Below are 12528 nucleotides of genomic sequence, written 5' to 3'. Positions count from 1 at the left end.
TTCCCAGCACCACTTCCTCAAGAGACTGTCTTTATTCCATTGGATATTTTTTCCTGCTTTGTCAAAAATTAGTTGGCCATACGTTTTTGGGTCCATTTCTGGGTTCTCTATTCTGTTCCATTGATCTGAGCATCTGTTTTTGTGCCAGTACCATACTGTCTTGATGATTACAGCTTTGTAATATATCTTGAAGTCTGGGATTCTGATGCCTCCAGCTATGGTTTTCTTTTTCAGGATTGCTTTGGCCATTTGGGATCTTTTCTGGTTCCATACAAATTTTAGGATTGTTTGTTCTAGCTCTGTGAAGAATTCTGGTGTTATTTTGATAGAGATTGCATTGAATATGTAGATTGCTTTGGGTAATATCGACATTTTAACAATATCTGTTCTTCCAATCCATGAGCATGGAATATTTTTCCATTTTTTTGTGTCTTCTATTTATTTCATTAAGCTTTTTATAGTTTTCAGATTTTTAACCTCTTTGGTTAGGTTTTTTCCTAGGTATTTTACGGGTTTTGGTGCAACTGTAAATGGGATTGATTCCTTGATTTCTCTTTCTATTGCTTCATTATTGGTGCATAGAAATGCAACTGATTTCTGTGCATTGATTTTATATCCTGCAACTTTGCTGAATTCAGAGATGAGTTATAACAGTTTTTTGGTGGAATCTTTTGGGTTTTCCATATAGAGTATCATGTCATCAGTGAAGAGTGAAAGTTTAACTTCTTTCTTGCTGATTTGGATGGCTTTTATTCCTTTGTGTTATCTGACTGCTGAGGCTAGAACTTCCAATACTATGTTGAATAACAGTGTCAAAAGTGAATATCCCTGTCATGTTCCTGACCTTAGAGGGAAAACTCTCAATTGTTCCCCATTGAGTATGATATTAGCAATGGGTCTTTCATATATGGCTTTAAAGATCTTAAGGTATGACCCTTCTATCCCTACTTTCTTGAGGATTTTTACCAAGAAAGAATGCTGTATTTTGTCAGATGCTTTCTGTGCATCTATTGAGAGGATCATGTGGTTCTTGTTCTTTCTTTTATTGATGTGATGTACCACATTGATTATTTTTGCAAATATTGAACCAGCCCTGCATCCTAGGTATAAATCCCACTGGTTGTGGTCAATAATTCTTTTAATGTATTGTTGGATCTGGTTGCCTCGTATCTTGTTGAGGATTTTGCATCCACGTTCATCAGGGAAATTGGTCTGTAGTTCTCCTTTTTAGTAGGGTTTTTGTCTGGTTTTGGAATCAAGGTAATGCTGGCTTCATAGAATGAGTTTGGAAGTTTCCCCTCCATTTCTATTTTTTGGAACAGCTTCAAGAATAGATGTTAATTCTTCTTTAAATGTTTGGTAGAATTCCCCCTGAAAACCATCCAGCCCTGGACTCTTGTGTTTTGGGAGATTATTTATTACTAATTCGATTTCTTTGCTGGTTATGGGTCTGTTCAAATTTTCTTTCTTCTTGTTTCAGTTTTGGCAGTTTATGTTTCTAGGAATTTATCCATTTCTTCCAGATTGTCCAATTTATTGACATAAAATTGCTCATAATATTCTCTTATTATTTTTGTATTTCTGCAGTGTTGGTTATGATCTCTTCTATTTCATTCTTGATTTATTTATTTGGGTTCTTTCCCTTTTTTTTTTGATCAAACTGGCTAGGGGATTATCAATTTGTTAATTCTTTCAAAGAAGCAGCTCCTGGTTTCATTGATGTGCTCTACAGCTTTTTTGGTTTTGATAGCATTGATTTCTACTCTTACCTTTATTATTTCCTGTTATCTTCTGGTTTTGTGTTTTATTTCCCGTTCTTTTTCCAGCTCTTTAAGGTGTAAGGTTAGGTTGTGTATCTGAGACCTTTCTTCCTTCTTTTGGAAGTCCTGGATTGCTATATACTTCCCTTATGACCTCCCTTACTGTGTCCCAGAGGTTTTGGGCTGTGGTGTTATCATTTTCATTAGCTTTCATGTAGTTTTTAATTTCCTCTTTAACTTCTTGGTTAGCCCATTTATTCTTTAGTAGGATGTTCTGTAGTCTCCATGTATTTGTTACCTTTCCAAATTTTTTCTTGTGGTTGATTTCAAGTTTCATAGTGTTGTGGTCTGAAAATATCCATGGTATGATCTTGATCTTTTTGTACTTGTTGAGGGCTGATTTGTGACCCAGTATGTGATCTATTATGGAGAATGTTCCATGTGCAGTGGAGAAGAATGTGTATTCTGCTGCTTTAGGATGAAATGTTCTGAATATATCTGTTAATTCTGTCTGATCCAGTGTGTCAGTTATAGCCATTGTTTCCTTGTTGATTATCTGTTTAGATGATCTGTCCATTGTTGTAAGTGGGGTGTTGAAGTCCCCTACTATTATGATATTATTATCAATAAGTTTCTTTATGTTTGTGATTAATTGATTTATATATCTGGGTGCTTACACTTTGGGGGCATAAATGTTTACGATTGTTAGATTTTCTTGGTAGATAGACATCTTGCTTATGATATAATGCCCTTCGTCATCTCTTATTACAGTCTTTATTTTAAAATCTAGATTGTCCGGTGTAAGTATTGCTACTCCAAGTTTCTTTTGACATGATAGATGGCTTTCAATCCCCTTTCAATCTGAAGGTGACTTTAGGTCTAAAATGGGTCTCTTGTAAACAGAATATAGATGGATCTTGTTTTCTTCCCCATTCTGTTACCCTATGTCTTTTGATTTGAGCATTTAGTCCATTGACGTTTAGAATGAGTACTGAAAGATACGAATTTATTGACATTATGTTGCCTGTAGAGTTGGAGTTTTTTATGGTGTTCTCTGGTCCTTTCCAGTCTTTGTTGCTTCTGGTCTTTTTTGTTTTGTTTCATCTTTTCTCCCCTCAGAGAGACCCCTTAAAATTTCTAACAGGGCTGGTTTAATGGTCACAAACTCTGTTGGTTTTGTTTGTCTAGGAAACTTTTTGTCTCCTATTTTGAATGACAGTCTTGCTGGATAAAGAATTCTTGGCTGTATATTTTTCCAATTCAGCACATTGAATATATCCTGCCACTCCTTTCTGGCCTGTCAAGTTTCTGTGGATGAGTCTGCTGTGAACCTGATCTGTCTTCCCTTGTAGGTTAAGGACTTTTTTTCCCTTGCTGCTTTCATGATTTTTAACTTGTCTGTGTATTTTGTGAATTTGACTATGATATGCCTTGTTGATGGTCAGTTTTTGTTGAATATAATGGGACTTTACTGTGCTTCCTGGATTTTGATATCTGTGTCTTTCCCTAGGTTAGGAAAGTTTTCCTCTATGATTTGCTCACATAAACCTTCTACCCTTATTTCTCTCTCTTCCTCTTCTGGGACCCCTATGATCAGGATGTTATCCTTTTTTAATGAGTCACTGAGTTCTCTAATTCTTATATCGTACTCTTTTGCCTTAGTTTCCCTCTTTTTTTCTGCTTCATTATTCTCCATAAGTTTGTCCTCTATTTTGCTGATTCCCTGCTCTGCTTCATTCATCCTTATCTCCAGGGCATTCATTTGAGATTGCATCTCAGTTATATCATTTTTAATTTTGTCCTGACTAGATTTTACCTCTTTTATCGCCACAAAAAGGGATTCCATGCTTTTTTCAATCCCAGCTAGTATTCTTATTATCATGATTCTAAATTCCAGTTCAGACATCTTGCTTGTATCTGTGTTGATTAAAGCCCTGGCTATCATTTCTTCCTGTTCTTTCTTTTGGGGTGAATTCCTTCATTTGTCATTTTGGGGCAAGAAAAATAATTAATGTAATAAAAAATAAATAGAAATTAAAAAAATAAAAACAACACAAAAAGTAAAATAAAGGATGCTAGATTCTCAGTGTGTTTTGGTCTGGTTGTTGAAAGAAGCTTGACAGAATAGAGAAAAAAGGGAAAGAAAAGAAAAGAGAAAAAGGGGGCAGGGGAAGGAAGACATTTGAAAATTTTAAAAAATGAACATAGTAAAATAGAATAAAATGAAATGATGAAAGTAAAATAGAATTTAAAAATTACAAAAAAGTGGGCGCCTGGGTGGCGCAGTTGGTTAAGCGCCCGACTTCAGCCAGGTCCCGATCTCACGGCCCGTGAGTTCGAGCCCCGCGTCAGGCTCTGGGCTGATGGCTCGGAGCCTGGAGCCTGTTTCTGATTCTGTGTCTCCCTCTCTCTCTGCCCCTACCCCATTCATGCTCTGTCTCTCTCTGTCCCAAAAATAAATAAAAACGTTGAAAAAAAAATTTAAAAAAAATTACAAAAAAGTAAGAAATATAGTAGATAAAATTAAAGAAAAATCTTTTTTATAAAAATGCAAAACAAAAATAATTTTTTTTCTTTCTGTAGTCAAGAAAAGGAAAAGAAAAAGAAAAAAATTGAGTAGATGGACTAGTGAACTGAATGAAATATGATTGAAATTACATCCAGTTTTCCTAGAAGTTAAACTATGAAGCACTTTATAGTCCGTAAACTAAGCAGGCAGAGAGACTTGTGATGTTCCTCTAGAGCACAGCTAGCACAGTTGGATGGGGCTTGATGTAACAGCTCCATTCTCCACTAGATGGTGCTGCTTAGTTTACTGGGGTGGATCATTAAGGCATGCTTAGGCGTGTATGCACATGTGCAGGAGGGGTAAAAATGGTGTCACCCAGCTACCCAGTCTCTAGTGTCAGAATTCTGCTCTCCCTGACTGGCAATCAAGCATCCCTCCTTTGTCTCCGGCTTTGTCCACTCCCCACTTCTACATTGTCCACAACCAAGCTGTCAGCCTGCCAGGTGGCAAGTCCCTCCAGAATTTTATGTCATATGGGGCTGTGTTTCCAAACCTCTCACTTCTGAGGGCCCTGTGGCTTTGACCCGCTCAGACCCTCTGGGAGAGGGTCTCACTGAGCAATGGCCAGGTGCTGCCCACCCCCAGGAACGTTCACATGACTGCTGCTACAGATGCCCAGAGACTGAAACTGGGTGCCAGCCTGCCCCAGAAAAAGTTCACAGGATCATGTAGCAGCAGTGTTTTAGGGATTATGGCAAATCACAACACACATCTGGTGCCAGTCTTCAACCTTAATGTCCTTGTTTCCACACCAGCAAATGTGACTGTTCTCCAGAGTCCACTGGGACCTTTGCCTGTGGGAAGGCCACAGCCTCTACCAAATGTCCTGTCAGCAGAGAACTGCCTCTCCCCATGTGGCCAGAGGATGCCTTGGACCTGGCTGCTCCTGAGGATTCACCCTTCCCACCAGAGCTCCTCCAGGTATGGAGCTGCAGAGTTTAGACTCTGCACTCCCCTGTTTATGGAGTCTTAAAGGTATTTAAACCCCTTTCCTTTTTCCTTATTGTTAAGTCTCTTATGGTGTTTCCACTCTTTCTCTTTCTCTCCAGCTGATTTTGTGGGGAGTGCTTTTCCTGTACTCTCCCACCTGTCTCTGTCCTCTCTCTGCAAGCAAAAACAGCTCCCTACCCTTTGATGGCTTCTTTCTCCCCCAGTTCCCCTCTCTGTGCCGTGTACCTGCCAAGTTCTGTGGTTCAAGTTGTGCAGATTATTGTGTTCATTCTCAGATCAGTTTTCTAGGTGTACAAGAAGGTTTGGTGTTGATCTAGCTGCATTTCAGGGATGAGAGAGGCAGAAAACGTCCATGCTGTTGCACCATCTTGGCCCCTCCCTGCAAGGATGGCTACTATTAAAAATAACAATAACAGAATAACAATAACAGAAATAAGTGTGGGCAAGATTGTGGAGAAACTGGAACACTTGTGCACTGTTGGTGAAAATGTAAAATGGGGTAGCTGATATGGAAAACAGTATGGTAGTTATGGTAGTTCCTAAAAAAATTTAAAAAAGAATTGCTATATGATCTGGGACACCTGGGTGTCTCAGTTGGTTGAGCTTCTGACTTCAGCTCAGGCCATGATTTCGCAGTTTGCAAGTCTGAGCCCCATGTCACAGCTCAGAGCCCGGAGGCTGCTTCAGGTTCTGTGTCTCCCTCTCTCTCTTTCCCTCCCTGACTCATGCTATCTCTCTCAAAAATAAATAAAAAATATTTAAAAAATAATTACTATATGATCATATAATTCCTCCTCTAAGTATGTACCCAGAAGAATTGAAAACAGGTACCTGAAGAGATGTTTGTATAACCATGCCCACAGCGGCATTATTCATAATAGCTAAATATGGAAGCTACTCAATTTTCATCAATGGAAACAAATGTATGTGTGTGTGTGTGTGTGTGTGTGTGTCTGTGTGTATATATATAGGATTATCATCCAGCCTTAAAAAGGAAGAAAACTCTGACACATGTTACAATATGGATGAAACTTGAAGACATTATGTTAAGTGAAATAAGCCAGTCATTAAAAGACAAACATTGTATGACTCTACATATGTGAGGTAACTAAAGCAGACAAATTCATAGAGACAGAAAGCAGAATGTTGGTTGCCAGGGCCTAGGAAAGTAGGGGACAGAGGAGACAGTGTTCAATGGGTACAGAGTTTCAGTTTGGAAAGATGTTGGTTGCACTTAAAAATGGCTAAAATAGTACATTTTATGTAGGTATTTTACCACAATTTTTAAAAAAGAATAATGAGTTGGAAAAATGGTAGAAAGTTTTGTATTAAAATTGCCTTTCATTACCAAAAATTTTAACAGAATAATGTTTGCTGTAGGTTTTATTCAGGTGCTCTTTACCAAATTAAAGAAGTTTCCTTCTATTCACAGTTCACTACAAGTTTTTCCTTTGAATATATGTTGAATTCTGTCAAAGACTCTTTTGCACCTATATTAGAAAATTATATAATTTTCCACTGTTATTACCTTAGTACAGAAAATTACATTGATTTTTCAAATGTTGAACCCATGTTGCAATTTTGGAGTAAACATAAATTGGTTGAAAAAAATATAATACCTCCAACTTATCATTGGCTTACAATGAATAGTCTTAGCATAATAACTGGCACATAGTAAGTGCTCAATAAATGTTTTCAAACATTATTTATTACAAACTTTGGAGAAAATCCCAGTTTCCCCACAAAATCTTGTTGAAGTTCCTGTACTCTAAATTCTTAGGGAAAGATATCTGAATGATCTCTGGCAGCAAACTCTCCAACAGAATTATCTCAAAGAGTATATTGTTGCACATATGGATAATTTTTTTAAACATTTATTCATTTTTAGGAGTGAGAGAGACACAGAATGGGTCAGGGAGGGGCAGAGAGAGTGGGAGACACAGAATCAGAAGCAGGCTCCAGGCTCTGAGCTGTCAGCACATAGCCCGAGGTGGGGCTTGAACCCACGAACAGTGAGATCATGACCTGAACCAAAGTCAGATGCTTAACTGATTGAGCCACCCAGGCACCCCTACTCTGACACTTTAAAAGCCACCATAAAATACAGATGGAGGGAACCCAAGAAATAGTTTAAGGTATGTATTTGTCTGTAGTTTTTAGACCAAAATTCTGCCATCTAGTGGCACAAATGATTAGCACAGATATAGTCTAACAGGTTGCAAGGAAAAGAAGGAACTAATATTTATCAAGTTGCATGCCAAAGATTGCAATAAGTCCTTTATTTCTTTACATCTTTTAGTTTCCTCTAGTCTTCTTTGTAATGAATATGTCAGTGTTATAACTCTTCACAAGCAGAGGATGAAAAACAAAAGAGAAGCTTCTCTTAAATTTACATGCAGGTACAATAGGAAAAAACCAAACAATAGGAACAACCAGCCTGACAACACCCAGATATCAGGCAGAAAGCCATCCTAAGGTGTCCAGCCCTTACAGAATTAGGAAGTTCAAAGACTTACATATGTGAGCACCTGTTTCCATGACCACGTAACTTAAATGAATCAACAGATGTAAACATTACCTGGAACATAAGAACTCCATTAAGGGTAGCTATAATGATGATGATAATGCTAATTATATTATAATGTCCCTCTACATTCCCTTGCAATAGGGAATTACAGCCTCCTGGAGGGCCAGGAATAAAAACATATAATTAATTTAGAAAAAATAATATTAGTATAGTGTTCTGTGAGGCCCAGATTTCACAGGCAATTAGCCCTGCTGGAAGTGCCCTGGAAGACTTTCTGGATGGGAGAGAGTCCAATCTAGGACTTTAAGGATGACAGTGCAAAGGATCAGTGTTCTGGGAAAAGAAGACAGCACAATACAAGGGCAGTGACACTATTCTGTATAATATTATTATGGTAGATCCATGTCATTATCCATTATCCATCTGTCCAAACAAATGTGCAACATCAAGTGTAAACCTTAATGTAAAATTGGTGGATAATGATGGGTTGATGCAGGTTCATTGATAGTAATACATGTACTAGTCTGGTTATGGATGTTGATAGTGCAGGAAGTCATACCGGTGTGGAGGAAGGACATCTCTGTACTTTCTATTCAATTCTGTTGTAAACTTAAACATGCTTTAAAAATAAAATCCACTAAAACTGAAAAGCGTAAGACACTTAGACTCTTAAAAGAATACAGTTTCTTAAGTGAGAGGGGAAAAGAAACAGTCAATGATCACCATGTTTATTTAGTGAGCAATCAGTATGGCCCGGCGCTGTGTTAGATGGCATGAGGGATATAACTGATTGTTACAATAATATCCCTGAAGACTCACTCCTGTATCCATTCCCTGTGAAGTCCTCACTCTCGTTGATTCTGGGCTTCTCAGGGTCATTTGCTTTGACCAACTGGATATTAGCATAATGTGTTGCTGACAGAGGCTTACAAAACTCTTGCATATTAGGCTTACACTCTTGGGCTTACAACTCTTCCGACTATGTGAGGAAGCCCAGGCTGTCCTGCAGGAAGATGAGACACTACAGGAACAGGGACTAGCTGTCCCGGTCGAGACCCTAGCTGAGAACAACCAGCCTGACAACACCCAGATATCAGGCAGAAAGCCATCCTAAGGTGTCCAGCCCAAGCTGACGTGCCAGCTACATATAATAAGCCAAGGCAGTCCGGTTCAGAATCACCACCTCGCTGACCTAGTATTCTGCTACTCACTCCTGCTCACTCAGCTCTAGCCACACTGGCCTGCTTGTCATTTGTTCCTCAAACTTCAAACATGCTAGGCATGCTCCCACCTCATGGCCTTTGTACTTGTTGTCCTCTCTAACTCAGATATCCTGTACATCTTTGCTTAAATGTGACCTTCAATAAGACCTGCCCTGACCATCAAAGTTAAAATTCAGTTCCTAGCCCCTGACACTTCCTATAGCCCATCCCTGCTTTGCTTTTTTCCAATGCCTTGATCAACTTCCAATAGAATAATATGATGGATTATTTTTTTTGTTTAGCTTCTGTTTTCTTCCACCAGAATCTTAGTTCCAGGGAGCAGGAGCTTTATTTTGTTCATTGCTATATCTCTAATATCTTGAACCATATTTGGCATTTTAGGTGATCAGTAATTATTTGTTGAATAAATAAATAGGAAATTCTGATCACTGCAAATTTAGAAATACCTCTGCCAGACTTTAACCAAATTATCATAAACCAATGTGGATGCCACTAAAATTATAAAACCAAGTATGGGGCTATTTAAATCCCAGAAAGCACACTGAAATTGGTAAGAGGAGAAGCATATAGAATTAGGGGTCAGACCCAACCCCTACCACTCTACTGTGGTCAGTTGTCAAGATCCATCATGGTTCCATATATTTTGCTCTGTTGTTTCTGCAAATGTACTCAAATTTGTCAGAAGAGATTCCCAATTTCTGGAAAATATGGTCCCACCCAGCAAAAGCAATTTTGCAAATTAAAAACTGTGACACCAAAGGAGACCCTGCTGGTAATATTCTAGAGGGTTTTTAAAGCCACGTGCAAGCCCCCAAACTGAATATACAAGCCCTCCGTATGCAGTTCTCCCTCTCTTCTTCTTTCCTGCTTCGTTTCTCCTCATGTCCCACCACATTTCGTGTGTTCTAGTCAAGTGGACCCACTGGGAGTTCTTAGAACACTTAGGGCATTTTCCTGCCTCTGGGCTTCACACACGCTCTCTCCTCTGCCTGAAAGGAATTTTCTACCTCTTAATGCCTCCATTGATTCCACCCCATGTTTCTGCCTTTCAGAACCAAGCTCAAGCAATGGTTTCTTGTGGACTTTCTCTGGCTCCCTCCAACCCAGTCAGACATTGTTCCTCTGTGCCACCTTTACCAACAATGATTTGTACTGAGCCTGTTGATTTACTTGCTCATATCTCTGTGGACCATAAGCATCTTGAAGAGAGAGTCTCTGTGTATAAGACTTCGTTTTATATCTCCAAGACTTAGCAGAACAAACAAATATTTGTTGAATGTAAGAGTAAATGACCAAATATGGTCACATAATAGTAATTATGTTCAATGGATATGATATTGCATTCCTGGATCCTGAGAACATTAGATATAGATATCTCTTTCTAGAACTGACCTCAGGTTGGAGAGAAATGGGAAAGAGCAGTTCCCTTTAAAGGATTAAGCTGCAAGGTGGAAGCTTTATCTTTGAATTCCAGAGAAGTCCAAACTGATGTTGCTATATTTATTTGGTATGCAGACATGTAGACACATTTAAACTCATGTCAGCCAAAATCAACCAGACTTTAAAAGTAAGAAAAGGTCAAACACACACAAAAATCCAAGTGAGTCAAGAGGGAAGGGAAACAAATACAGGGTAAGTCCAACAGAACCTTTTCTTTTCTTTTTCTTTCTTTCTTTCTTTTTTTTTTTTTTTCCATTTTAAGCAGGGAAAGGAAATCAGCAGGACAAAGAAATTAATTCCTCTGAGAGCAGGAGAAGGACAAACACTCCAAGAAAGGCTTGGGCCTGCACCTAGACTGCTGGGGAGGGTATCCAAACTGCCTCATTAAAATTAGCTTCTCTACTAATAGCAGATTCCCCAGGCACCTTCCAAGAAATGGTCTGTTGTCCAGCAGGGATGCAGGAAAAAACTTTTACAAAAAGAATTTTTGATCAAAGGAAGCAATAGTCGCAGTTATTTTGAACCCAAAATCATTATTCAGGTAACTGAATTACTCTCAATCTGACTTTTCTGACTTGATTTCAGAGCCTTGTAACAGGCTGGTGCTGGATGCCTGTTTTTCAGTTTATTCACTCGGTCAAGGGTGCTCTACTCCCTGCAGAGCTTTCCTGATCGTTGTATGGAGACACACAGTTTCCAGAAAGTGAACCAGGAGGAAAGAGTGGGACTATAAGCCAGGGCTTTGCTAGGTCTTTCGTCCTCCCCTGTCCACATGGCTGTTTCTTATTTTCATTAATTTGGTTCTTTTTATCCAGCAGCTCCACTTAACTTTATCTCAGAACTAAAGATGTTGCCTTAAAATTTTTTAAAGAAAAAGAACAGGTTTCTAGAAGTCAGTGGCCCCATAGCTGGAGTAGGGGCTTTGATTTTTGTCAAGTTAGGGTACCCCCGGAGTAACTGGGAAAAATGTTGTTCTCTCCTCAGCTGAAACAGATATTTAAGATGAGAAACGATTGGCCACAAAGTTCTTTGGTGTTTGTCCAGTGGCTTTGCTGATAGGTTGAGCTTGGGCTCTAGAAAGGAGATACTGGCTGGTGGCCTGCTTAGAGGTAAAGGGGAGAGAGGTAACCTGAAATCTTGTATGATTTCCTGTTTGAGCCACTCAATAAATATTATAGTTAATTAATTAAAAAAAGACTCATCCTATTTTTTTTAACTAGGCAAAGCACTTTATTTTTTTTTTATGTTTATTTTATTTTTGAGAGAAAGAGAGTGCAAGCAGGTGAGGGCCAGAGAGAGAGGGAGACAGAATCCAAAGAAGGCTCCAGGTTCTGAGCTGTCAGCACAGAGCCCAATGCAGGGCTTGAACTCACAAACCTTGAGATTATGACCTGAGCCGAAGTTGGCTCTTAAACTCACTTAACTGACTGAGCCACCCAGGCGCCCTGCAGATAACTTTATTAACCTGTTTCAAACTTTATTCCCAGGTTTCTTCAGCTTAATTAGCTGCAAAGAATTAATTGTGTCTAAGCAAAAACTGAGCAGAGTTGCAGTGTCCAAGGGGCTTGGGCTTAGGGATCTGGATTTTGTCAGATGCATGAACAAAATGTTAAAAAGTAGTCATGGGACATCTGGGTGACTCAGTCAGTTAAGCATCCAACTCTTGATCTCAGCTCAGTTTATGATCTCACGGTTCCTGAGATCAAGCCCCGAGTCAGGCTCTATGCTGACAGTGCGGATCCTGCTTAGGATTCTCTGTCTTCCTCTCTTTCTCTGCCCCTCCCCCGCTCCAAATAAATAAATGTAAAAAAATTAAAAACCAGTCATAATATGAAATAGCAGCTCCTAGTAACTTCTTCAAGTTCTGTCTTCTTCAGAGGTTGACACAACTCTGTTCCATTCTTGGAAGCTTCAAAACATTCTCCACGAGATCTGGAACTTCTCCTCTTCCTCTCTGGTAGCAAGTGGTGCTTTTCCATCCACAGATTGTGTGAGCAGAGCTTCAGACAATCTCCTGAAATTAGTCAGACTGTCTGCACCAAGTTGGTTTACCATACT

The sequence above is a fragment of the Prionailurus bengalensis genome, chromosome B4 (genome assembly GCF_016509475.1).
Source record: "Prionailurus bengalensis isolate Pbe53 chromosome B4, Fcat_Pben_1.1_paternal_pri, whole genome shotgun sequence".
Classification (NCBI taxonomy): Eukaryota; Metazoa; Chordata; class Mammalia; order Carnivora; family Felidae; genus Prionailurus; species Prionailurus bengalensis.
This window is presented reverse-complemented; position numbering follows the sequence as displayed.